Source organism: Cnephaeus nilssonii (assembly GCF_951640355.1).
Source record: "Cnephaeus nilssonii genome assembly, chromosome: 14".
Taxonomy (NCBI): Eukaryota; Metazoa; Chordata; class Mammalia; order Chiroptera; family Vespertilionidae; genus Cnephaeus; species Cnephaeus nilssonii.
The window spans coordinates 32,082,013-32,108,461 of NC_137085.1; the positions used below are offsets into that span (position 1 = coordinate 32,082,013).

At 41.3% G+C, this 26,449-nt stretch overlaps 1 protein-coding gene across 6 annotated transcripts in view; it reads left to right on the top strand.

Annotated features, from left to right (window-relative positions):
- Positions 1-20,824: 20,824 nt before the first annotated feature.
- AGTPBP1 (ATP/GTP binding carboxypeptidase 1) overlaps positions 20,825-26,449 on the top strand; it is a 105,753-nt gene continuing 100,128 nt past the window's right edge. For 5 of the 6 annotated variants that reach the window (XM_079790470.1, XM_079790468.1, XM_079790474.1 and 2 more), the window contains exon 1: positions 20,825-21,030. The gene's annotated coding sequence lies outside the window, so the exon portion shown is untranslated. Of the gene's footprint in view, positions 21,031-21,093; positions 21,184-26,449 lie in introns of those variants that run through there. The other variant, XM_079790471.1, reaches the window with a different exon arrangement.

Here is a 26,449-nt window from a genome sequence, read left to right on the forward strand (position 1 = left end):
AGAAAAACAAGCAAGAAAATAAAGGAAATAAAGAGCTGGTACTTTGAAAAGATCAATAAAATTTATAAATTTCCAATATTAGAAATGAAGCAGAGGATATCACTACAGACCCTGCAGACATCAAAAAGAACACTCCCTCCCTCCCCAGACTGGAAACAGGAAAAGCATGTCTGTTCTCATTATTCTTATTCAACATAGTGCTGGAATTTTGAGCCAGTGCAATAAGACAAAAAAAAAAAAAAAAAAAAAAAAAAAAAAAAAAAAAGGCGGGGCTGAGGGTGGGAGGGAGACATAAAAGGCATACAGTTTGCAAAAAATAAAACCATCTTTATTTGCAGATGAGATGTTTGTTTATATAGAAAATTCTAAAAGATATACAAAAATGCTCCTAGAATTAATAATTGTGTTCAGCAAGGTCAATAGGATACAAGAATACAAGACAAACATACAAAAGTCAATTGTATTTCTATACACTAGCAGTAAACATAGACACCAAAATTTAAAACGCAATGCTATTTAAAATTCCTCCAAAAAAAGAGAGAAATGCTTAGGTGTAAATAGACTGAAAACTACACAATGCAAAGATCTAAACAAATTGAGAGACATACTTCATGCACTGGAAGAGTCAACATAGTAAATGTGCTAATTCTCCCCAATTACATTGGGGAGAGACAGATCTTAGTGCAAAGATTTCAAAGGCCCTCAGCAAAACCTCGTGACTAGCACTCAAAGCTTTTCCCCACAGTTTGACTTGGCTCATTTATGTACTTTTATGAGACGTGTTTATTTCTTTTGAGGGAGAGAAACAGAGCGTAGGTCCAGCTTCAGGTTGCTTGGGTAGAGTTGAGGAAGGAAAAGGATTTGTGTCTGTGTGCCTTTGCACCAGCAGTTGAGGTTCTAAAACAAGAGAAAATGCATCCCCACAGATGTTCGGAGCGTCCAGTGAACGGATTTTCACTCGGGCATTCATCCTCCAGGTGGCAGCAGCCCCTGTGACTGAAGAAGGCAACCTTGCCTGCCCCGGTTGTGTAGCTCACCAACAGTGGAAGCAAACTCACTCTTCCAGACGCAAATCGTACAGAGATGCTCGCCTAAGTTCTAACCTGAACAACTCTCAAACCTAGAAAATCGCCTCCCAGATAGCTGTAATTATGAGTGGTTGTCTGAGCTGATTGGCAGGAACTGCTAGCTATTCATAGATACTGTCATGTGTCACTTAAGGACAGAGGGAGATACATTCTGAGAAGTGAGTCGTTAGGCAATTTCCTTTGTTGTGCAAATATCGTAGAGTGCACTTACACAAACCTAGATGGTATAGCCTTCTACACACCCAGGCTACATGGGACAGCCTATTGCTCCTGAGCTATAAACATGCACAGCATGTTACTGCACTCAATACCATAGGCAACTGTTAGACATGGTAATATTTGTGTGTCTAAATATATTTAAACACAGAAAAGACAATAAAGATATGGTATAAAAGAATTTTTTAAAAAGGACACATTTGTCTAGGGCACCTAGCAGGAATGGAGCTTGCAGGGCTAGAAGTTGTTCTGGGTGAGGCAGTGTGAGTGGTGAGTGAATGCGAAGGCCTAGGGTGTGTATCCTACTACAGATTTTATAAATACTGTACCCTTAGGTCAGTGGTCGGCAAACTCATTAGTCAACAGAGCCAAATATCAACAGTACAACTATTGAAATTTCTTTTGAGAGCCAAATTTTTTAAACTTAAAATTCTTCTAACGCCACTTCTTCAAAATAGACTCGCCCAGGCCGTGGTATTTTGAGGAAGAGCCACACTCAAGGGGCCAAAGAGCCGCATGTGGCTTGTGAGCCGCAGTTTGCCAACCATGGCCTTAGGCTACACCAAATTTATAAAGATATTTTCTTTATTCAGTAATAAATTAACCTTAGCTTACTGTAATTAGCCTTATTACTGTATACATTTTTAAATTTTAAAACACTTTTGACTTCTGTAATAACAGCTTAAAACACAAACACATTATACAGCTGTACAAAAATATTTTCTTTCTTTATAACCTTAGTATAAGAGCTTTCTCCTATTTATTTATTTTTTTGCTTTTTTTAAACTTGTGTGTTAAGAACTAAGATACAAACACACACATGAGCATAGGCCTACACAAGGTCAGGTCTTCAGGGCCAATAAAACACATGTAGCTGTCACCTCCATAACACCTTCTTCTGGAACATCCCCTAAAGGAACTGACTGAGGCCCTAGCCAGTTATCTCAGTGGATAGAGCGTCGGCCTGCGGACCAAAAGTTCCCTGGTTCAATTCTGGTCAAGGGCATATGCCCGGGTTGTGGGCTCAATCCCCAGTAGGGGGCGTGCAGGAGGCAGCTGATGTATGACTATCTCTCTCTCCCTCTCCCTTTCTCTCTGAAATCAATAAAAATCTACTTGAAAAAAAAAAAAAAAAGAACCTGCCTGAGGCTCTTCTTGAGGAGCTCTCACTCTTTTCAGAAATGTGGTTATGGTGGTTTGCTTGGTTTGTTTCTTTTCTCCCATCATAGATTTGCTTGTAAGCAGATAATGCAGAATGAACATTTCTCTCTATGAATGAAAACCTTTTGGTTTGGTAGTCCTGGTTATCAGATTGACTGTCATGGTATCACAGTGCTTGCATTCAAGTAACCCTTATTTTATTGAATGATGCCACATCCACATAACTTTTTTTTACAGTATATTATTATCATTGTTCTACTTTATTATTCACTACTAGAGGCCCGATACACGAAGATTCGTGCAAGAATGGGCCTTCCTTCTCCTGGCTGCCAGCACTGCCTTTGCTCCGGCTGGAGCCGCCTTTTTACTCTGGCCTAGAGCTGCCTTTCCACCTTCCCATGCTGTCTAGAGGCCCAGAGCAGCTGGGGTGGTGCGGAATGCGTGCATCATTGCCATGGCGATGACACAAGTGTCACACCCTGCCCCTGGCTGCTAGGTGCCTGCATATGCAAATTAACCTGCCATATTTGTTGGGTTAATTTGCATTCTCACTCTTGATTGGCTGGTGGGTGTCATGAAGGTACAGTCAATTTGCATCTTACTCTTTTATTAGTGTAGATTGTTAATCTCTTTCTGTGTCTAATTTATAAATTAGACTTTGTCATAGGTATCTATGTAGGAAAAAACAATATATGTAGGATTCTGTACTATCCACTATTTCAGGCATCCACTGGGGATCTTGAAACACATCTCCTAGTGATAAGGAAGGAGTACTGTATATATACAATATTTAATTAGCATATTAAAGCATTTTATTTATTTATTTATTTTTAAAATATGTTTTTATTGATTTTTAGAGAGAAACACCATCAATTGACTGCCTCTTGCAGGTCCCCTACTGGGTGTCGAGCCTGAAACCCAGACATGTGCCCTGACTGGGAATCAAACCAGTGCCCTCTTGGTTCATGCCTGGACAATCAACCATTGAACCACACTAGCCGGGCAGTGTTTTAGAGAACTTAAAAAAATTTTTTTTTATTGATTTCAGAGAGAGGAAGGGAGAGGGAGAGAGATATAGAAACGCCAATGATGAGAGAGAATCATTCATTGGCTGCCTCCTGCACGCTCCCTTTTGGGGATTATGGTGCCCTGACCATAATCAAACTGTGACCTAGGTCGATGCTCAACGACTGAGCCACATCAGCTGGACTTAGAGAGGACTTTTAACTAAACTCTGTTTTGTTTTTTTATATTAGAACCTAACTTCCATGTATAAACCCTTCTACTGTACCTATTTTTTAAAAAGTACCATTACCAAAAGAATACTGAAGCGTGGCAGCTTTCTGAGAGGTATAAATAAACTTTGATAATATTTTTAAAAGTTTGCATGTTATAGATATTTTAGTTTTATAATCTTTATAAAATAATTTTATATTTACTGAAAACAAAGTCTCTTAGCTGTCTTAAAGGTTAAACATTTAATTATCTAAGGGACTCTGGACTTGTTTCAGCTGAATCATCTTTATCCCCCAAAGTGTGAGAACATTTTCTTCTGCTGTTTAGAGAGGTTTCTTGCCAAGAGTCACTATTTTAATTCCCCCCCCCCCCCAAATGCTTTTGGATTAACTACTCCATTTTATGATATATTCAACTTTTGAGATACTATTCCAATTCTATCACTAATCTATTTTAAATCCACATTTTCAGTTCAAGGAGCAATCACCAAGTATTTTTCTATGAGTTGCTGTGCTTAGGAAAGAGAGAAAAAATAAGCCATGCCTCTGCCTTTATTGTCAATAATAGTAATGGATGAAATGCATGGACTATATACTAAAAAGTAACATGATGCCTCAGTCAGCACAGGCTGCTATAACAAAATACCATAAGCTGCATGTCTTATCAACCACAGAAATTTATTTCTCATAGTTCTGGAGTTTGGAAGTCCCAGAACAGGGTGAAGGCATGGACAGAGTCAATGAGGGCTGTCTTCTGGGTTGCAGATAGCTGACTTCTTATTGTATCCTCACACACTGAAAAAGAGGCAAGCTAACTCTCTGGCCTCTTCCATAAGGGCACTAATTCTATTCATGAGGGCTCCACCCTCATAACCTAATTATCTCCCCGAGGCCCCCACCTCCAAATAGCATCACTTTGGGTATTAGACTAACATACTTATTTTGTGGGGAACACACCATTCAGTGCATAATACCTGAGAGATAGATTATCAAGAATAGTTAATCCCTACCCGGGAAATATGTGGAAAGACTTCAGGGAGGATGGTGAATTTGATCTGGACACTGAAGGGTAATAGTGGTGGTAAGCCTGGATTCTCAAACAATACAATCAGGTGTGTGAAAATTTAACTTTTATTTTCCTAAAACTGAACTTAACTTCTATCTCAAGTCCCTGTTTTTGTCTGATATCAGAAAATTTAATCTAAACACTTCCAGATAAACTCAGCTAAATGTAGAGATTTCTTAAGAATTTCAGTTGAAATTCAGTCAAGCACAGCCTTGCTAGTCAAGGTATAGCTAGTGGACCAGCGGCATAGATGGCCTGATTGCTTGTTAGAAATTCGGACTCTTTGCCCCGCCCCATATCTCCTGATTCAGAATGAGAAATTAGCAGTTAACAAGATTCCCAGGTGATTTGTGTGCACATTAAAACATGAGAAATCCTGAGATACAATTATTTGTCTCTCCCTTCCTTTCACGTTAAGGCCAACTCCTGAATCTCTGCAGGTTGCCAAACAATCTACCCTTCAGATGGTTGAGCCCTCCACTGTGGTTCACCTTAGATGAGATGAAAGCTTGTCTCCATTTGATCTCCAAGCCTCCCTTTCTCTGCTTTACTGTGGTTTTCCCTTGTCCTGGCTGCAAAGCCTTTAAGGATCCTCCATCTCTCTCTCTTCACTAATCTCACATTTCTCGGGCTTTTTGAAAATTCGTCCATTTTCCCAGACATTTTTTGGCTTGCTTGGTTTCTGTGGAATCCTGTTACCCCAGGCACCTGACATTCAGTCAGTCAATTACCAGAGATATACGTAGAGCTGGCCTTCTTGTGATTGGGGATAAATTGTACAGGATGTGTTTGTACTTTGCTGAATTCATAATAGACAATAAATACTGGGGGGAAGTCACATTTAAAATGAGTGTGGAGCCCTGACCGGTTTGGCTCAGTGGATAGAGCGTCGGCTTGCGGACTGACTGGTCCCAGGTTGGATTCCAGTCAAGGGCATGTACCTTGGTTGAGGGCACATCCCCAGTGGGGGGTGTGCAGGAGGCAGCTGATCGATGTTTCTCTCTCATCGATGTTTCTAACTCTCTATCCCTCTCCCTTCCTCTCTGTTAAAAAAATCAATAAAATATATTATAAAAAATAAAATGAGTGTGGAGTCACAAATTCTTCAACAGATTTGTGTTTGTGTTTTTTTCAGACTCTACTGATTTAGAATATGTGTTAGTCCATACACGGTCTGGGATGATGGTTATTTATCTGCAAGATGCTCTAATTCCTACCTAGAGTTCTTTCTAGCTTCAAGATTATTCATCCATCCTCATAATTAACTTATTAGTTATTGAGTGGTTAATATATGTCAGACATAAGAATTAGGATTGAAAAGATTATAGTCCCTGTCTTCAAAAAAATTTAAAAAAAAGTATATAACATTAGTTATGCATCAGGGAAATAATGGGAGCAGACTATAGGCACATAGGTTACCCCACAGTGAGGGTCGGGAGAGAAGAGGCAAGCTTGTGACCCTAATAAAACTACAAAGAATGTTAGGCATATATTAATAAACAAATTGCTTTCATACAGTGTTCAAATCCAGTTACATATATTGTCCTACATTTTTTGTAGTTGTTGTTAATCCTTACTCAAGATTAATTTTTCCCATTGATTTTTAGAGAAAGTGGGAGGGTGGGGGAGAGGCAGAGAGAAACATCAATGTGAGAGAGACACATTGATTGATTGCCTCCTGCAAGTGCCCAAGCAGGGCCGGGGATCAAGCCTGCAGTGAGATACGTGCACTTGACTAGAATTGAACCCTTTCAGTCCACGGGCTGATGTTCTAACCACTGAGAAACTGGCTAGGTCTATTGTCCTACTTTTACTAATTATTATCTGTTAGATAAAAGTAATTCCTTGTTAAGTCAAAGAAGACATTATTAGTGCAAACTTGGTCATTTCTTTCCTAATTCTAAATATATGAAAGATATAAAACTATTTTTAAAACTATCTAGTTCACAGTTTTTATTATTTCAAATTGGTCTTCCAAATGGATAAGACTTTATTGCTAATGTAATAAAATGACATGGAAAATAAAAAAACATAGAGAAGACAATCAGTTGCTACAACATAATGACTAGATTCTCTTACCTAAAAGAGTAAGGCTATTAGTGACATACTTTTGTTTTCTAGAATAAGAGTATCCATAAAAATGAGATCCTCAAACTAAACAAAGTCTTACCATACAATCCAACAATCTCACTACGAGGTATTTGCCCATTTAAGTTGCACAAAAATAGTTATACTACATACATACAATGGAATATTATCCTATACTAGAGGCCCGATGTACAAAATTTGTGTAAGAGTAGGCCTTCCTTTCCCCAGCTGCCGGCACCGGCTTCCCTCTGGCACCCAGGACCCACCCAGGCTTCCCTCCTGCTGCCGGAAGGCACCCGGGATTCAGGCTTCCCTCGCAGCACCAGCTTCGTTTGGAAGGTTGTCCGGAAGGATGTCCTATCTAATTGGCATATTATGCTTTTATTAGTATCTTACCTTATAATAGACAAATATGCAAATTGACCGCACCTTCGCTATGCCCAAGCCACACCCACTAATCAAGCCACGCCCACCAGGAAACCGTTGCAGGGACGTTGGGGTGTGGTGGAGGCTTTCCCGGCCTTGGGCACCAGCGGGGAGCCTGCACCCATCGCAGGAAACCACTGGGGGTTGGCTCCTGCGATCGGTAGCAGGGACGCTGGGTGCGGCCGAGCCCAAGGCCACCGCCTGGGGCCAAGCCCCGACCCTGAAAAAGGCAGAAGGCGGTGGCCACAGCCAAGGCCTGGGTCCCCGGTGCCGGCAGAAAACTGATGCAGGCAGCCAGGTGAATGAAGGTCTATTGCACGAATCTTCGTGCAAACGGGCTACTAGTAGATAATAAAAGGCTAATATGCAAATTGTCCCCTTGGGAGTTTGACCAACCTGGAGTTCGACTGCTCACTATTACGTGCGCTGACCACCAGGGGGCAGCACAGAACGAAGGAAGGCTCCAGCCAGCAGCCGGCAGCTGGGGGAAGGAAGGCCCTGGCTGGCGGCTGGAAGGCCCTGATCGGCCCTGATTGCTGACCAGGCCTAGGAACCCTACCCGTGCATGAATTTCATGCACTTGGCCTCTAGTTCAGCAATAAAAGGAAATAAGCTACTGAGGCACAATAAGACATGCATATTAGTAAGTGAAAGAAACCAATCTAAAAAGGCTACATATTTCATGATTCCAACCGTATAACATTCTGGAAAAGGCAACATTATAGAGATAGCAGTAGAAAGGTCAGTTGTTTCCAGGATGTTGGGGAGGGGGTAAGAGTAGGTGGAGCACAGGGGACTTTTAGAACAGTGAAACCATTCTTAGGATACTGTGATGGTAAATACAAAACATCATGCATTTGTCAAAACCTAGAGAACTGCCCTAGCCGGTTTGGCTTGGTGGATAGAGCGTCAGCCTGCGGACTGAAGGGTGCCAGGTTCGATTCTGGCCAAGGGCACATGCCCAGGTTGAAGGCTCGATCCGCAGTGGGGGACGTGCAGGAGGCAGCCGATCAATGATTCTCCCATCATGTTTCTATCTCTCTCTCCCTTTCCCTTCCTCTCTGAAGTCAATAAAAATATTTGAAAAAAATCAAACCTAGAGAATCTATAACACGAAGAATGAATAGTAATGTATGCAAATTTAGGAGGTCAGGGGCTACCAGGCAAAAATGCAGACTCTGATAAGAGAATCTAACTGTATTACAAATGTGTGAAACAACCTTACTGAAGGGAGTGGGGGTGGAGGGCAGTTGTTGATCTAAATAACTTTGGACATGAGTGGAGTCTGTTAGATAAAAGGCAAAAAAAAACAAAAACTGCACAGAGTACTGTACTCTAGATGATAAAATTGTTTCCTTTGGGGGAATGGGAATTCTGATACTGCCATGCCTGTGTACTGGACTTGAACAGTAAAGCAAATTGATGACAGATGCGGGCGCCAGGTTTTTCACAGTTGAAGTGGGAATTTTACGGATCAGCTAGAATAATCCGTATGCTCTGATGAAATACTCTCATAACTGTGCTTTTGTTTTGGTGGTTGTGATGAAAATTCCAAATAATTTATGTAGATACTCCATCCTAAAGGAGGAGAGACTCCTCACTCTTTGAGTGTGGGCTGTGTGTAGTGACTTCCGAATAGGACAGTATGGAAAAGGAGGAAAAAGAGTATGACTGTACAGTGGAGAAAGCTGACAAATAACTAGCTCAGCCAGGTGATGGTCAGAATCGATACACCGATACACGTGATGAAAATGACACTCCACCTTGGAGGTTTTCCTCCCTTAAATATCCTAATTATCATGATAAAAACACCAGGCAAATTCACATTGAGGGACATTAGACAAAACACTTTGCCAGTGCTCCTCCAAACCGGCAAAGTGAAAAACAAGGGAAGTCTGAGAAACTATCACAGCCAAGAGGAGTCTAAGGAGGCATGACAGCTGAGTGTGATGTGATAGTATCGTGCTATCCTGGCGGGGACTCTGGAACAGGAAATGGACATGAGGGCAATACTAAGGAAACCTGAATGAAGTATTGACTTTAGTTAATAATAATGCATCAATGTTGGCTCATTAATCGTACCAATGTACCACACTAATGTAAAATGGTACTAACAGGGGCAGCTGGGTGCAGAGGTATGTGTGAGTTAATGTATTGATAATTTTCTTGTACTATATGGTCAATTTTTGTGTAAAACTGTCCCAAACATAAAGTCTATTGATAAAATAATACATTCATTACTATAGTAAGTCCTCACTTAATATCGAAGATAGGTTCTGTGACTTTAAAGCAAAATGACAGATAGCTCTGCAGGCATGGCTCAGTGGTTGAGAATCGAACCAGGAGGTCACGGTTCGATTCCTGGTCAGGGCACATGCCTGGGTTGTGGGCTCGATTCCCAGTGGGGCGTGCAGGAGGCAGCCGATCGATGATTCTCTCTCATCATTGATGTTTCTATCTCTTTCTCTTCCTCTTTCTCCCTTCTTCTCTGAAATCAATAAAAACACTTAAAAAATAATAAAAAATGACACATAATGGACAAAACCAATTTTACCACAGGCTAATCGATATAAATAAGAGTTAAATTCCTATGGCATCTTATAAATGTTATTTGAGGACCTGCTGAATTTTTACTCTCTTCAAGAGTTAGCTTTTAAATTTTTTAAAAAACATATTTTTATTGATTTCAGAGAGGAAGGGAGAGGGAGAGAGAAAGAAACATCAATGATGAGAATCATTGATTGGCTGCCTCCTGCATGCCCCTTACTGGGGACTGAGCCCAAAACCCTGGCATGTGCCCTGATGGGGAATTGAACCGTGACCTCCTGGTTCGTAGATTGATGCTCAACCATTGAGCCACACCGGTTGGGTTTTTAAAAAAATTTTTATTTAAAGAGCTTAACTTCCTAATCAGCCCACTCCGTCGGGCAGTACATGTGCTCTGGGTCTGGAGTGAGCTGCAAATGCCCCCTTCTTCAGCCACCTGTGTGGATTCTACCCATTCTTAGGCAGGATCTGACGCCTAGATCCCATGCACATATACTCTCACACATCAAAGTTAGCTGGCCAGAAAGCTGAGTTCTTTAAATTGCCAAAAAGGAAAAATAAATGAGCAGATTATGGAGAAACTGAAATAGTAATGAGGATGGTCATTTTAAGGTCCTAAATGCAGACAGTGTCTGGATTTAGACTACAGGGCATAGTTTGATGGCCCCTGATCTAGTACAAGGCAGTCATGATATTCAAAAGGTATTTAGTAGTATTGTAATAGCATTAGTATTATCATCTATTTCCGTTATGCTTGTAGCAGCTAGAAAGTGAATGTTTATAAGATATGCAATTTAGATTTATAATTTCAGTTGTAATTTGCAATGACCTCCTTTAAAAACACCAAAATGATATCTTCCTATCCACAGACCCCATATTTTACAATGACAGACCTTGGCATCCTTAGCTTTCTAAAGGGCTGACCACATTGAAAAAATCATTTTGCTTATTTTTTAGTTTCTTTCCTAATTATGAGGCTTTAGAAATAAGAAATGAAATAAAAATTATTTTGTGAGTGTTTTTTTTTTTTTAAATAGATCCTTCATGAATCTGTTTCGACCAGCTTTGTTTAGAGAAGGTTCTCTGGAGATTCTAGTTCAAAACCTCAGAGAGAAAACAGCTGCTGCTCTGGGGAAATATTACGTAAGTCTTTCTGACAGCACGGTTAGCCTGTTTTCCCCTGAGCTCTATTCACAGTGGGAACACCATGTGTTGGAGGGAGCCGTCATATATTACCTTCTTGCTATTACCCCACACAGGAATGTTGAAGAACTGTGGTTATGGTTTTACAGAACCATCGGTATGATCCTAAAGTCAGAAGGCCGTCTTTCAGCAATTAATCTGAAGACAAAGAAGCAGAACCATTTTCACTTATTTGCAAACTCTGGTTCAAAGTCTTACATTTGCTGAAGCTTCCCAGAAAATACAAATTCTATGCAAAGTAGGACTGTTTCCAAGGAGCAAAAATGCTGGGGGTTCGTTGAAGTAGCGTTTGAAAAATCCACTTGATAGCCAGTTCCTCGAGCCAGACCCTGGGTCTTGTCTTTTGTTGTATCCTCCCTCCCCACCCTCAGCACCTAGCAACCACGTTCCAAATCATATGTGCTGCGTTGTGGAAGTGAATAGCAAATTCATATTCATTGAATTTAGCTATTGGAGTGGAACCAAGAAAGAATGGAGGAGCCTGAGCCAAACAGCAGTTGGAAACAAGTGTTAGATAACCTACAGCGCGTCCTCCATCTTACAGAAGGCTCACTCTGATATCCTGGCATGCCTATGTACCTCTAGGTGATGGCTTGGATGCAAAACGTGCAAATTGCCTACGTCTTTGTAATTCTCAGGGGAGGAGGATCACATCCCACTTGAGAATAGGTCCGTAAAGAGGCTGGATGGTACACTTCCCTCTGGAAGCCCCTGGCATAATGCAGTCATGAGACAAAGAAGACTTCTCTAAACTATGAAGTCCTAGGTGAGTGTAAAACTTAATAAATTTCTCTGATTATCAAGCAAAATGATTTATGTCATCTAAAATTACTTAATTGATTTAAAGTTACCTATAAAATGGAAGGACAAAGCATTACATTAAAAAAAATAATAGAATTCCCAAAGAATGGAGACAGAAGTTAGACGTTTTCAAATATATTTTGTTCATATATTTGATTCTGGAACCATGTACGTGTTTTTACATAATCAAAATATAACTTTAATGTAAAATTACAATATAAACAAGTGAACTTAAAAATAGATCCAATTGATGGCATCACTTCAGACAGAGTAACATTTATTTCAATAATGACACGAAAGAAAAAATACCATTGGTCATCTTTGGAGGATGTTAGGGAATTAACTCATTATGGTAAAAATTGGTGTATACATACCGTATGCCAAGAAAAATGGACAGGGAGGTTTGTGGGTGGACGTGGCACAGGCAGGGCTCCAGCTGCCCCAAGGGTTGAGGGGTTCATTACCTCTGCATGCTGGAGTGGCCACACAGGGGCAGCCAGACGACTGTCAGCTTGCCCATAGGCCGTTACTTAATGTTACTTAACACACTTGCTTGGCATTTACTAGTTTAGAGGTTGTTCAGCCCAGCCCCTCAGTTTGTTAATTTTCCAGTCCTTCAGTTTCAGAAAAGAGAACGGAGAGCCACAGAGGTATCCTGACTTACCCAGGACACACACTGAATTGGAGTTTCTCCCACCGACTCCATTGAGAGATGGCCCCTCTTCATCACTGTAAGGTCCTTTCACAAGGCGCTCCGTCCAGGGTCCCCAACTTCTTCGTCCTTTGTTTATGTCTAGGAAGCCCATCATTCCATTTCCACTTCCATTTCTTCCTCCACCCTGGGTGATTTCTATTCACCCTTCAAAGCCCTGATTTCTATTCCTTTACCTCCTTTGTCTAACCTTCCTTAGCCACCTTGGGCAACTAATCACTTCCTCTTATTCATTCCCTCTCCTTGTACCATTGCTTTATTTTTTTAAAATCAGCTAAACAAGACATAATTTCCATACAGTGAAATGCACCCATTTTTAGTGTACAGCTCAATGGTTTCTTTTTTACAAATGTATATACTTGTGTACCCACTGCCTATATAGAGAATATTTCTATCTCCCCTGAAGTTCCCTCATGCTCTTGTCAGAAAGTTGTTCCCCACCCTGCTACCCAGCCCTAGGCAATCACTGATTAAGTTTGTGCTTTCCAGAATTTCGTGTAAGTGGAATCAAACACTATGTACTGTCTTGTCTCTGGCTTCTTTGGCTCAGGGTAATATTTTTGAGATTTGTTTATGTTGTCTGCATCAATAGTTTGTTCCTTTTTGTGGCTGAGTAATATTCCAATGTATGGATAAACCACAATTTAACCATTCACCTTTTGATGGACCTTTGGATTGTTTCCAGTTTTCTGGCTATTAGGGATAAAGCTGCTATGCACTTCCACAGCACTTTACATTGACTTGTACTACAGAGCATTTCATATTAATTATATAGTTTATATATAGTGCAAAGAGCACTAAAGCCAGAGCTGAGCCCTAAGAGTCTTAGAAATGTGTGTAAATTGTTCAGTACAGTTTCAGCATATGATAAATCCTTAATAAATAATAGCTATTATGGCTGCTGTTCTTTTTAGCTGTGTGACCACGAGTCAGTTACTTGCCCTTTCTGAGCTTCAGTTTCTTCAAAAGTAAAAAAAAAATTTCCAGGATCTTGCCCACAATGCTGACACACTGTGAGGGGTATCAAGCAATCAATCATGTAGGGTGTTGGTGGGGGGATGATCTCCCAGTGGCTGATTAAATAATGGAGGGTATAACTTAAGATTTCTTGGGAGAGATATGCTCAGGCATTTCAGGAAGAGGGATGCTTATGGAGGGATATAGAAGACAAACTAGACTGTGCCTGTGAAATAAGGATATCCAGCAGAGAGGCAGGGGGAGCAGGGGAGCGGGGGAGGGGCTGGCATAGGGAGCAGTAACAAAGTTCATGGACTGTTACCTGCAGAGAAACAGGATGTGAGACAGAGCTTTTTTTTTTTTTAGTTTCAGGGAGCTTATCCAGGATGGCCTTAGGTGCTGAAGCAGTGAATTATGATGATTCTCCCAAAATAACTTTGCTTTAGAGCTAAGAATATCCATCCAGGCTCAAGGTTGCACAAGGTTTTTTTTTTTTTTCCCCCACAGCCCTTTGCTAATTGAATTAAACCCTTCTTGGCAATAAGAAAGTCTCCCAAAGAGTGACTGGAAGGATCAATTTTGCACATATTATGATTTGGCTTTCCAGTTGCTCCAGGCTGCATGCCCAGCTCAAAGTCTTCTTTTAGCTACTGGCTCCTTTCATCTTCCTGTAATCGTTAGTGATACCTGATCCCGTTACACGCTGGCGCCCTTTCAGGCGTAATCTGTTGACTAATACTTGTGATTGCTGCTAATTCGTAGAGGAAAGAGCCATGTACTGGGCTGCGATGTCTTCCGAGTGTTCTCATACACTTTTCAGTTTCAGCTGCAGTGGAATGCTGTGTTTTGATTTTTAGAATAACGTATGTGCTGGAGTCAAAGCCAGCAGTAGAAAAAAAGAAAAGTCATAGAATTAAAGTCTATCTTCCTCTCCCTCACCTGCTATGACCGTGGCTTTCTAGTCACTTTCAAAGCAAACTGTGCCTCTCTGCCCAGAGCTCCCACACAGCAGTCTTCAAGCTCTGAACCCTCCTCCCACCCCTTTGTGATAATCTCTCTTTGTGGCCCATTTCCTTTACATTAAATTCACAAATATCTAAAAATTCTGTCTCTTACTGCTAAGGCATCTTCCACATAGATTAAGTATTTCATAGCTATAAGTTCTTTTGGGGAGTTATAATTTCCTCAAATGAGTGATGCCTAGGCTGAGAATTTCAGGTACCCTGATGTACCTGCCGTTGGATATTTGATAGGCAGTTATTTTAATGCTAGCTCGCATCGCTGAAGAAATGAATAGAAATATTTTTACAGTGGTTGTGATTCTGCTGAAGAAATGAATAGAAATATTTTACAGTGGTTGTGATTCCGCACAAGACAATAACCTTACGTAATTGTATGAAAAACTGAACCAAGCAGCTACTTTATCATGGAAGGCAGAACTGGTCACCCAGGTCCTCAGTACCAAAGTAGAACGTATGTATAATAAACACTAGAAAGAGACTAACCTGATTATTTGTTCAGGTCCAATTCTTCCATGGCCATCCAAACACGCATTTATTAAAAACTGTCCATCTCATTTCCAGGAATAAACAATAGCATGATTCATAAGGGCGGAAAGGGTCTGTAAGGTATGAAATCATCACCAGGCCAAAGAGATGACTACAATTTGTCAGAATCACTGCTATCAATAAAGAGTGGGAATTTGGTTGCCCTCTGAACAAAACCACAGGGCAAGTAGTTTTGCCTTTTATAGAAACCATCCAGAAATGGTTTGTAGATATGTGATTGCTAGAGTTTCAGGACATCCCTAACTTTTACAAAGGTGATCTAGATATATAATCAAGATAGGAACTTCATCAGAGAAGGCGATAGCCTAATAAGTTATATTATAACCCAAATGTGTGAGCAAATAAATAGCAGATCATGTTCTGTGCACTCACGCACACACACACACACACACACACACACACACACACACACACACAGCAGTATTCTGCTGGAGTCAGCAGTACAGGCTTAGAACTGATGCTAAATAATCAGGAATTTTGCAAGCTGTTGTTAAATTCTATAGATAGTTTGAAATCAGTCACGTGGGAGTCTTTATACCATGGAAGTTGGCAATTGCTATAGACCAGGGCTTTTGTTTTGTTTTCAGATAGCTGGTTTACCAGTCTGCCACTGACTATGCTGTTGAAGGCAGAGAGAGTCTGTCAGGAAAATGGATAGTCCATTCCTTGGAGAGGGTCTGTGTTGTTGTGGAACTGGAAAAGGTCATCAGACACTTCCCAGAGCTGGATTTAATATCCCTTTAATTCCTCTCGCTTCTGATCTACAGACCAGTCATGTGAGAAAATACTCATGGTGTAACATTTAAGGAAAATAAGATGAATTCCAATGTTAGATTTGGCAGGAATATTTAAGTCCCATTTCACAAATGCTCAATAAATAACCTGTTGCTTATTTGTTTGGCACCAATAGATGAAGTGGTGTTAAATGATATTCTTTGAGGTCCCAGGGATTCTAAGGAGCCCACTTAAGGGACATCTAGGGAGGGGAGGAGAAGGATCACACGAGCCTGAGTAGGTCCTTCAGCTGTCTGCAACAGAGCTGCTTCGTTTTCTGTTTCACATATGTCCGCAAAAATAGAAAACAGAACAGTCGCTTGGAGAAAGCATACCGCTGCTGAATAAACTTTTGAAAGTAGTAGGCCAGAGCTCTTTGTTCACCAGAAAAGCAATCCTTATTGTCAATAACTTATTATTCTGGGTATAATTCAGCTGCTGTGAGTTTAGTTAAACTCTGTTAGTTTCCTATCAACTGATAAAGCTGGGATATACTGACTGAAAATTCAAATTTCTTGACTAACCATGTTGACGACCAGACCTATTGGTGAGGAATTGCTCTTCTGAGGTTTTGATCAGTGTGGTCAGCAGGCCTCCTTTCTGATAGTTCTCTTTTACACGAAGCAACTGGCTAACTTTCTCTTTGCTACTGGAAACTGGAAAAGGAGTCAATCATGTGAGCTGGGCTCAAGTGAGGGGAAGTTTTTGTCTTTTAAAAAGGCTCCTCTGCCCTAGCTAGGTGGCTTGGTTGGTTGGAGTGTTGTCCCATACACCAAAAGATTTAGATTTCGTGCCGAAACCGGTTTGGCTCAGTGGATAGAGCGTCGGCCTGTGGACTGAAAGGTCCCAGGTTCGATTCCGGTCAAGGGCAAGTACCTTGGTTACGGGCACAACCCTGGTAGGGGGTGTGCAGGAGGCAGCTGGTCGATGTTTCTCTCTCATAGATGTTTCTAGCTCTCTGTCCCTCTCCCTTCCTCTCTGTAAAAAAATCAATAAAATATGTTTAAAAAAAAAAGATTTAGATTTCGGGTTTGATTTCTGGTTGGGCACCCCCCCCCCCCACCTCTCCCTTTCTTTCCTCCTTTTCTCTCTAAAATCAATAAAAACATATCCTTGGGTGAGGATTAAAAAAAAAATAATAAAATGGCTCCTCTTATAATTACGAAAGTGACCCTGATGTATCCAATAAAAATTTAGGAAATGACAAAAGCAAAAAGAAGAAAATGAACATCACTTTATTCACCATCTAAAGACAGTCACTCTTACTTATGGTATATATTCTAGCTCTTCATACAAACACATCTGTTCACCCATATACACATAACTTTATTTTTATTTTTTTTAAAGAGGAGTTTTGAAACTTGTGAACACAATGTAATGCCTTTGGTTCTCATCATAGCACCTGAGATAGGTTTTATTGATTTTAGAGAGGGAAGGAGGGAGGGAGGATGGGAGGGAAGGAGAGGGAGAGAAAGAGAGAGAGAGAGAGAGAGAGAGAGAGAGAGAGAGAGAGAGAGAGAGAGAGAAACATTGATATGAGAGAGAAACATCGGGAACCTTTTGGTGTATGGGACAATATTCCAACCAACTGAACCACCCGGCCAGGCCAGCCTCTCTGTTTTTAAGGTCTCATGTGATTAGATTGGCTTCAGATAATTCAAAATAACCCAAATAATCCAGAGTAGTGTTCTTATTTCCAAGGTGCTTAATTTAATCAAATCTGCAAGGTCTCCTTGCCATGTTAGGTAATCTATTTACCAGAAATACTTATGTAGAAAAGCTTCCTGATTGCAATCTGGCTTCCCTTTAGCATCTGCAAAGTTCTTTAACTCTCAGCAATTTAGTACTCACAGGAGCCTGCATAAATAAGGGGCTAAGTTTAGCTCCTCACTTCATTAGCCTCAAGATAAATTCACATCTGTTCATGAATTAAACCCCTTGGACCCCTGGTTAAGAACGCCTGCTTTGCCCCGTCATTTGTTAGGGCTTCCTAGTGATCTATATTATGAATGTACAATAATGTGTTTAACCAAGTGCCTTCTGTTGAACGTTAAAGATACTTTATAATACTGCTCGGGATAAAAAACCCTTCTAGGTAAATCTCTGCATATTTTCCTGGTTCTTTCTTTAGGATAAATTCCTGTATGTAGATCAAAGGGTATTCCAAATGTTACAATTTTAGATTTGGCAGGAATATTTAAGTCCCATTTCACAAATACAGAAAGTGAGGGTGGAGTGGTTTACAGATATGGTTCTTTGAACTCCACGTTGTTGGCCCTGAGTCGTGTGTCATTCACAGTCTACCACATGACTGCTGGGAACCATTTGTCACTGTAAAAGCTTTTGCCCCCAGAATGACTCCATTGTGTGAAGCGCTGGGGCTGCTTCCCTCCATTCCCCAGCCTTGCCACATGCCCTGAGGTTCAGCTCCCATTGTTCTTACTGCACTTCTGCCGCATGGTCTATTTGTCATAAACCTTTTAGTTTGACACAGGACAGCTGTTAGGTATTTTGTTGAGTGCTATCATTTGTTTAACTCCTCAGAAGATATCAGGAGTAGTGTGTCTAGCACATGAGGAGGGGCGGAATAAATTGGTGATTGTTGAATGGTATTGAATAGTTACAACAATCCTGCAACTCCGGAGGACTGGCTATGTTTCAGAAAGTTCGTGATCAAGCTTGTGCTCCTAACATTTTTGGTTCCAGATGGAAATGGCTGTAGACTTTTGAGAGGTCTATGGCTGTTCTAAACCTGACAGCTATAGAGTTTTGTTATAACGTTTGTTGGATTTTGTATGGAAGTTAGGAAATCAGCAAGAGAAGAAAAGAAATAGCTGGCTGGCTCCAATGCTCACCTATCTCTTCCCTGACAAGTGAGTCCCAAGGTAAACTAATACAATGTTTATTGAATACCTACAAGGCTGGACTTTTATGAGGAATCCTAGTTAAGTGAATATCATTGTAAGGTTAGACTCTGATCTACATCACACAATTATTTATGTTTAGTTTTATATATCATAATAAGGTGTGTTGAGGAAGCTGTTTAAAATAGTGGAAAAGAGTGACTGACCAGCAGGCTCTGCTTTTTATCTAGTTGTGTGTGTTAATCTATGGGGTCTGTGTTCTGGCCATCAAACCACACTAACGATGCTCTGCTAAAGTGGAATTCAAAATCTACAAACACAAGCATTCGCACTTATATTTATATCTTTCTATATTGCCTGTTGATACATTTAGGAAAATGCTTTTTGAATAAAATTTCATAATATTACATATTTAATTTCTGTAAAATGTTAAATATTCTTAGATAATTAGGTGTTCTCAGATAATGCTTTTCGGACTGGGTGGTCTGGGGTGGCATTTGTTTTAAAATTATTTAAAATACCATAACCTACTTTTTGGTGCTCACAGTGGGAGAAACTATGGCATTTGGAAAATGGTAGTCTCTTGTTTATCCCCGTAAAGACATCTGCCAAGGGTAGGCTGCAAGAAACTCGCCTGGTTCACTGTGGATTACTTTTTGTTTTATTTGCTAATCCTCACCCGAGGATATTTTTTCCCATTGATTTTTTTAGAGAGAGTGGAGGAAGAGGGGTGGAAAGAGGGAGAGAGAGATTGATCTGTTGCCTCCCACATGCGCCCCGACACCGGCATCAAATCCTACAACCCAGGTTTGTGCCCTTAACTAGGGATCAAACCTGAGACCCTTCTGTGTGAGGACCTGTTTTCTAACTACGGGCCAGGGCTCCTTTTTGAACCTCTTTTACACCTGCTCAATCTCATTTAAACAGGAAGATAAGAAAACAAAACAAGGCCCTCACAGTTCTCAATTTATTTCCCTATCTCAGCGATTTTCAACCTTTTTCATCTCACGGCACACATAAACTAAACTAAAATTCTGCAGCACACCAAAAGATATTATATATTTTTTTGCCTATCTGACAAAAATAGGTATAATTTTGATTCATTCACACTGACAGCTGTCGTTGTGTTGGCTGCTGTTATTTTTTTTTGACAATCGTAAGGAAAAGAGGTCCGTGGTCCTGACTAGTCAGGAATTGCCTGTTTTAAAAATTCTTGCTGCACACGGATTGGAAATCGCTGCCCTAACTGGTTGTAATCATGTTACATTCCTTACCAGCTACTATAAACAGCAGCCAACATGACCCATGCCCTTGAAAAAAAAGTGTATTTATTAAAAATATATTATAGTCAAAACAGAAGGGGGTGTAGCAGTATTTAATCTGTCTGGAGCATTACTTTGGCTCGGAAAAAAATTCCGTCTTTGCTTTCCGTCGCCCGTGTAGCATTGCCATTTTCGTGCCTCTATGTAGGCCCAACACAACACAGCAAAAACATGTCAGCATGCTGTTTTGTTCGCTGCTGCAATAGGCATGCAATTTACTGAGGGTTGGCCGCCAGGTGCGATTCCGTGGTGCTCTGGGAGCCCAGCTGGGGAAACTGCATGTCTTCTAGCTTCTTAATCATGGATTCTCCTTGAGGTCAGGAAAGGGCTAAGCGCCACCATGGCCCTCAGGGACTGATGTGACCCGGGATCACGTGGGGAGAGTTAAGAACCGCTTGTCTGGTGCGACTAAAGGCCTCCTAAGGGCGGGGGTGCGGGGAGATGGATGGGAGCGGGCTGGGCGCCGGGTTAGTCCCGGGAAAAGGAGGGGGCTCTGGTTGGGAGCCTACAGGAAGGTGATTTGTGGAGAGTGGCCTGGCAACCCGTTTGGTTCGGTTGGGCGTCAGCTGCAGGGGCCGACGGGGCACGCGCGACACCCGCTCCAGCCTCTGGGCCCAGCCTTCCCGCCCCACCCCCGCCAACGCCGGCGCGCGCGCTCCCTCCCGGCCCACGCGCGCTCCCCACCCCCACTGACGCGCGTGCGCCGCCCTCTCCCCGGTGCGCGCTCCGCCGCCCTCCCTCCGGCTCCGCGCGCTCCCCGGCTGGCCCGAGCGTGCGGTGGGCGGGGCGCCGCGCTGACGTTGCCCGGGATGCGGGAAGGTTCCTCCGCCGCCGCTGCTGCCGCCTCTGCCTCGCCTGCCAGCCGGGTTTCTATGAAAACACCCGGTGGCGGGCGGCGAGGGATCCGCCGTGCGTCCAGCGAGCAGCCGCCGGCCCTGCCTGCGCCGAGCCAGGTGGTGCGGCTCTGCCCACTCCCTGCCAGCTGCCCCTCCTAAGCCCCCGGTGAGCGCCCCGCCGCCGTCCGCGCGTCCGGCCGGCCGACCCTCGGTGCCCCTCTGCTCTCCCCGGGCCGCGGCGTCCTGGGGGCGGGAGAAGCGGGAGAGGAGCGAGTCCGGGCCCGCCGCTGTCCGCGCCCTGGGACCCCTCACCTGACAGGTTGTGTAACGCGTGTCTTTGGGGAGGTGGTGGACCGGATCTTGAGCGAAATCCCTGATGGGCTGGGGGTTTGGCTGTTAATGGAAAACGCTCTCTTCTCCCGCTCCCACCGACGAACACCTGATCCACCTCCCTCCCCCATCCCCCGCGGAGGGTCCCCGGCGCGGTCTCGGAGTAGAGGCGACCCCCGTGCGCTGCCCTTTCTCGCTCGCCGCGGCGCAGAGCAGAGCCCAGAGGGGCGGCGGGCCGGGGGGAGGGTGCGCGCCCGGCTTCTCCATCCACTCCGGTACCCAGCCCAGCCCTCTGCTCTAGGGTGTGCCGAGCTGCGAGGCGAGGTGGGTGTGGTGTGACACCTGCGGTGGCTGGGTTTGCTTCCTCGCCATGGGTGCGTTGGCCTCCAGTGTGTTCTCTGTTTACAACTTGTCGCCTTGGGTGTTTGATTTGAACCTGAATCAGATCGCCCCAGATGACACTGCAGAGTTTCCCCACGGCCTTCCTTCCTGAGTTGCGGGTTCTTAATCGCAAGTATTCAATCCAAGGACTCCTGCAATCCCTGACGCAAGGCTTGCTAGTTCCCCCTTCCCAGGGTCGTGTAAGCCTAGTAGTGCCAGTGTAGCTTTGAATCCGTTGGTTTCCTTTCCTGGGCATTGCCCATTATGGAATGGAGTTTTTAAATATATCTTAGTATGCTCGATGTGAATATTGGTGACTGCAAGCCCCCTTTTCCTTTTCAGATAGCTTGCTCAAGGGTCTGCAGGTCTAGCACTGCTGATTACCTACCACGTTTTAACACTTAAGGGTCATTTTCTCTGGCGATTTTAATTCTGGGTGGATGTTTTTTTTTTTTTTTTCCTTTAGGCATTCAGAATTGCAGCACTGTTTGCACTGCATGACAATTTGTAGTTAGATAGGACTTGAACAGTTTCTTGATCGCTCATTTTAACTTCTCTTTTGTGTCCATGTTGTAATCTCTGTGTAAGTTGAGTTATCCCTTTCTTTAACTTTTGCATTCCTCTTCCTAAATTGTCTTTTTTCCCTTAGAAAACCAGAAAGTTATTTTTGTAATTGTATCGTGGAATGTTTTCAGTTCAGTAGACCAAAAAAGCAGTCGTTTATTTAAGGAGCTTTAAATGGTACATATTTTAAAACATGTGCCAAAAGTTAAAACTCGGAAGATCTGTAAGGATGTCCTGTGTAATACTGTGAGATAGTTATCAGTTTCTTATCCACTCCTTATTTCTCATTCTTAAGCAGAGTTGTGATATGACTTGTTAGTTTTCCATTCCACTTTTCTTAAGTTCTGCAATGAAGTTTAAAGTTCATTTTTAATGACTTTAGAACTCTGCCTTGAATTGCTTTCGACACATAGTTAGAACTGCAGTCTCGCTCTGAACCCTGAAATGACCAGGGGGTAGACTGAGAGTTACCCTTGAAATTAGCCAACTCTGCAAAGTATTTAAATGTATTAATGTAGTTTAAGCTTTTGAAGAAGAACTTTTTATTGCCTTGAATCAAGGCATTATTCTCTTTAGAATAGTCTAACTGGAATCCTGTGTGATGGTTTCATCTCCAATAGCAGAGGGAAAAGAGGTCTAGATTATAGTTTATGGTATTATATTTTACAGTATTGTATTATATTTCACAGTATTCACCATCCAAAACCTGCTCTTCTTGCTTGAAGTCCCTCAGTGCTTGGAAGTTGAACATTAGTTGTAATAAATGAGCCCGTTAGTGGGTTCTCTGCAAGTTGGGAGCTTCCTGTAGACAATTGGTAGAGTGGGCACTGACTTTTACACTTTATATATGTCTGTTAGTTACACTGCCTTTATCCTATAGCGTAGTGACTAAGGGGTTGGGCCTCAGAGCCAGACTGGCTGGGTTTGAATCCTGGCTTTGCTTTAGAAGCAAGTTATTTATCCTCTTTGTGCTTCAGTTTTCTCAGCTTCAAACATGGGATAATAGTGGTTACACCCTTAAGATGATATTAAACATTAAAAGAGCTAATACACCTGAAGTGCTTAGCCTGGCACATAGTAAGTGCTCAGGAAATATTATTGCTGCTGCTGCTTTTCTTCAGCCTTTCAAGGGAACTGGTAAGCTGAAGAAGGACTTTGGGCCGATGGAACATGATTAGTGCAGATTAATTCCACTAAGACCCATTCGCTTTTTGGGGGCTCAGTGAGAGCTTAGTCTCACTGTCCTGCCTTGGAAGCATGTAATTTAGTTTTAAATAGAGCAGCTGGACCCTGAGTGGGGTGTCTTGAGATGCTGCCGGAGAGCTGCTCAGGTATCCCTGTTTGTCCTTGTGACAGAACCTTGGATTGTCTCCCTCATGGTGGTGGTGGCTGCTATTTTAATCACCTGTTTTTGAGTATGTGATTGTGTTTATTTGACTGACATGTAATTAGCCAACTCTGCAAAGCATTTAAATGTATTAATGTAGTTTAAGCTTCTCATGTGCTACTGTGAAAAATATTATCTATCAAACTATGTTTAATCAATATATTGCATGGTATTTCCAACATATACAAAATCACTTTCCTCTAAACATTGTTTTTTTTTTGCTAGTAATATTACATAGAGTGAAGTTAGTTTTGATTTGGTATAGTGTTTCTTTTCAGCTCTCATGTAATATTCTTAGGAAAGTTTAAAAAATATTTTTATTGATTTCAGAGAGGAAGGGAGAAAGAGAGATAGAAATTTCAATGATGAGAGAGATTCACTGATTGGCTGCCTCCTGCACACCCCCACTGGGGATCGAGTATGCAACCTGGGCTTGTGTCCTAACTGGGAATCCAACTGTGACCTCCTGGTTCATAGGTCAAAGCTCAAACACTAAAAAGGTTTTTTTAAAATTAATGATTTTATGTATTTGTTCTCGATTTGCAGGGATCTGATAGAACCTTGGATTGTAATACAGTGTTCTTTAAATCAGTTTTAAAACTCTTAGTCTCAGGACCCTTTTACACTCTTAAAAAATTATTGAGCACCCTAAAGAGCTTGTGAGTCTTCTCTCTTTTCTTAGTTAATGGGCTAAAGGGTTATCAACCTTGTTAATGTTTTCAGCGAACCAATTTTTGGTTTCATTGTTTTACCTATTCTCTATTTTATTTATCTCTGACATAATTTTAAAAAAAATTTTCTTTCTTCTACTGGCTTTGGGTTTAGTTCTCCTTTTTCTAGTTCCTTAAGTTGTAAAGTTAGGTTGTTTATTTGAGAGCTTCCTTCTTTTTAAATTTGCTTATAGCTATAAATTTCCTGATGAGCACTACTTTCCTGCATTGTGTAAATTTTGGTATGTTGTGTTTTTGTTTTCATCTGTCTCTTAAGTATTTCTAATTTCCCTTGTGATTTTTACTTTGCCCCATTGGTTGTTTAAGAGTATGTTATTTAATTTCCACAAATTTGTGAATTGTCCAGCTTTCCTTCTCTTTCTGCTTTCTAAATTTATCCTGTTGTGGTTGGAGAAGGTACTTTGTATATCTCACTGTGTATATCTATTTTTAAAAAAATCCATTGAGACTTAATCTGTGGCCTGACCTATAAGGTGTCCTAGACTGTCCCATGTGCACTTGAGAAGAATGTGCGTTCTGTTGTTAGGTAGCGTGTTCCCTGTATGTCTATTTGGTTTATTGTGTTGTTTAAGTCCTCTGTTTCTTATCTTCTTTCTGGTTGTTCCATCCATTATTGAGAATAGGGTACTGAAGCATCCAAGTAGTATTGTAGAATTGTCTATTTCTCCCTTTAATTCTGTCAATTTTTGCTTCATGTATTTTGATGGTCTGTTATTAGGTGCATGCCATTTATACTTGTTAAATTTTCTTGCTCCCCTGAACCTTTTATTAACATATCCTTTGTCTCTTAAAACATTTTTTTTGATCTAAAGTTTATTTTGTCTGATATTAGTATAGCGACCTCTGTTTTCTTTTGATTACTGTTTGCATGGAATATATTTTTCCATCCCTTCACTTTCAGTGTATTTGTTTCTAAAGTGAGTGTTGTGGAGAGCATATTGTTGCATCATGGCTTTTAAATTTTTTTTATCCATTTTGCTAATCTCTACCTTTAGATTGGAGAGTTTAATTTATTTACATTTAAGATATTACTGATAAGGAGGAACTTCTGTCATTTTGCTATTTTTTAATATGCCTTATAGCTTTCTGAGTCCCTCATATCTTGTGTATTTTGATTCTTATTGGGGATTCTTATTGGGGACCTGACTTTGGCTATGGTACTTTCCTTAAAACAAACAAAACTTAAGTCATTTTAATGGATCAGAGTTAGGTTAGAGGCAATGGATATGTTTGTTTCAAGGTAAATTTTTAAATCTCATCTATCACCTATATAGATTTAGGAATTTTGGAATTTGTTTAAGCTTAAAAGTAGTCATTTGGAATCTGAATTGCTGGAAGAGTAATTTTAAATAAACTAAATTGAAGTGTAGTGGGATTCTACTTCCCCAACAATAAGACCCTATAACTTTTAGTATAATTAAGGAATCACATAGCAGAGCAAATGAGACCTTTATAAGTGCCAGAATGTCTTTTTTGGAGAAATGTGTGAAACATCCAAACTTGTGTTCTTAATGAGGATGCATGATGAGGAAAGGTAAAAAGTATAATCTTTTTATAGGTTTATTCTTACCCACATTTTTTGATCAAGTTAATGACAGTAATATATGTGAAATAAATTTGCCTGTTTACAGTTGGGCTAACACATTCATAAACTAATAATTGGATGTCATAGGAGTCAGGTAACGAGATGAAAAAAAAGTCTACTTTAACATAGTAATTTAGAATAGGTTAATATACACAGACCATGTTCACGGTAAGTATTTCTCTCTTAATTTAAATGGTATTAGTCTATCTGCCTCTTCCTTTCTTTAATAACAAAACAGATATTTTTGACCTCCTTCCCCCAGAGTTTCTCACTTTTTTCTTTAATGATGCTGCCAAGGGTATGATGGGCATATTCTTTGGGTTGTTTCTAATTAAATACTCAGGGTTGCAGTTTTTCTCACATTGATATAGTTGGTGTGGGGGAATAATAGTTAGCTCCCTTATGTTCTCAAGAGTGACTTATTCATTTCAGATGGTGAAACAATTAGAGAAAGTCAACAAAAGATGATTTGTATTCAGTGTAGCTGTTTCCCCATCTCCTGGGCGGAACCAGCTACCCAGATATTCTTTAACTGTGGTCTTTTCCTGGTTGCCCGCTCCCACTCCAACAGGAACAATATGGTGTTTAATAGCAAAGGTTTTCATTG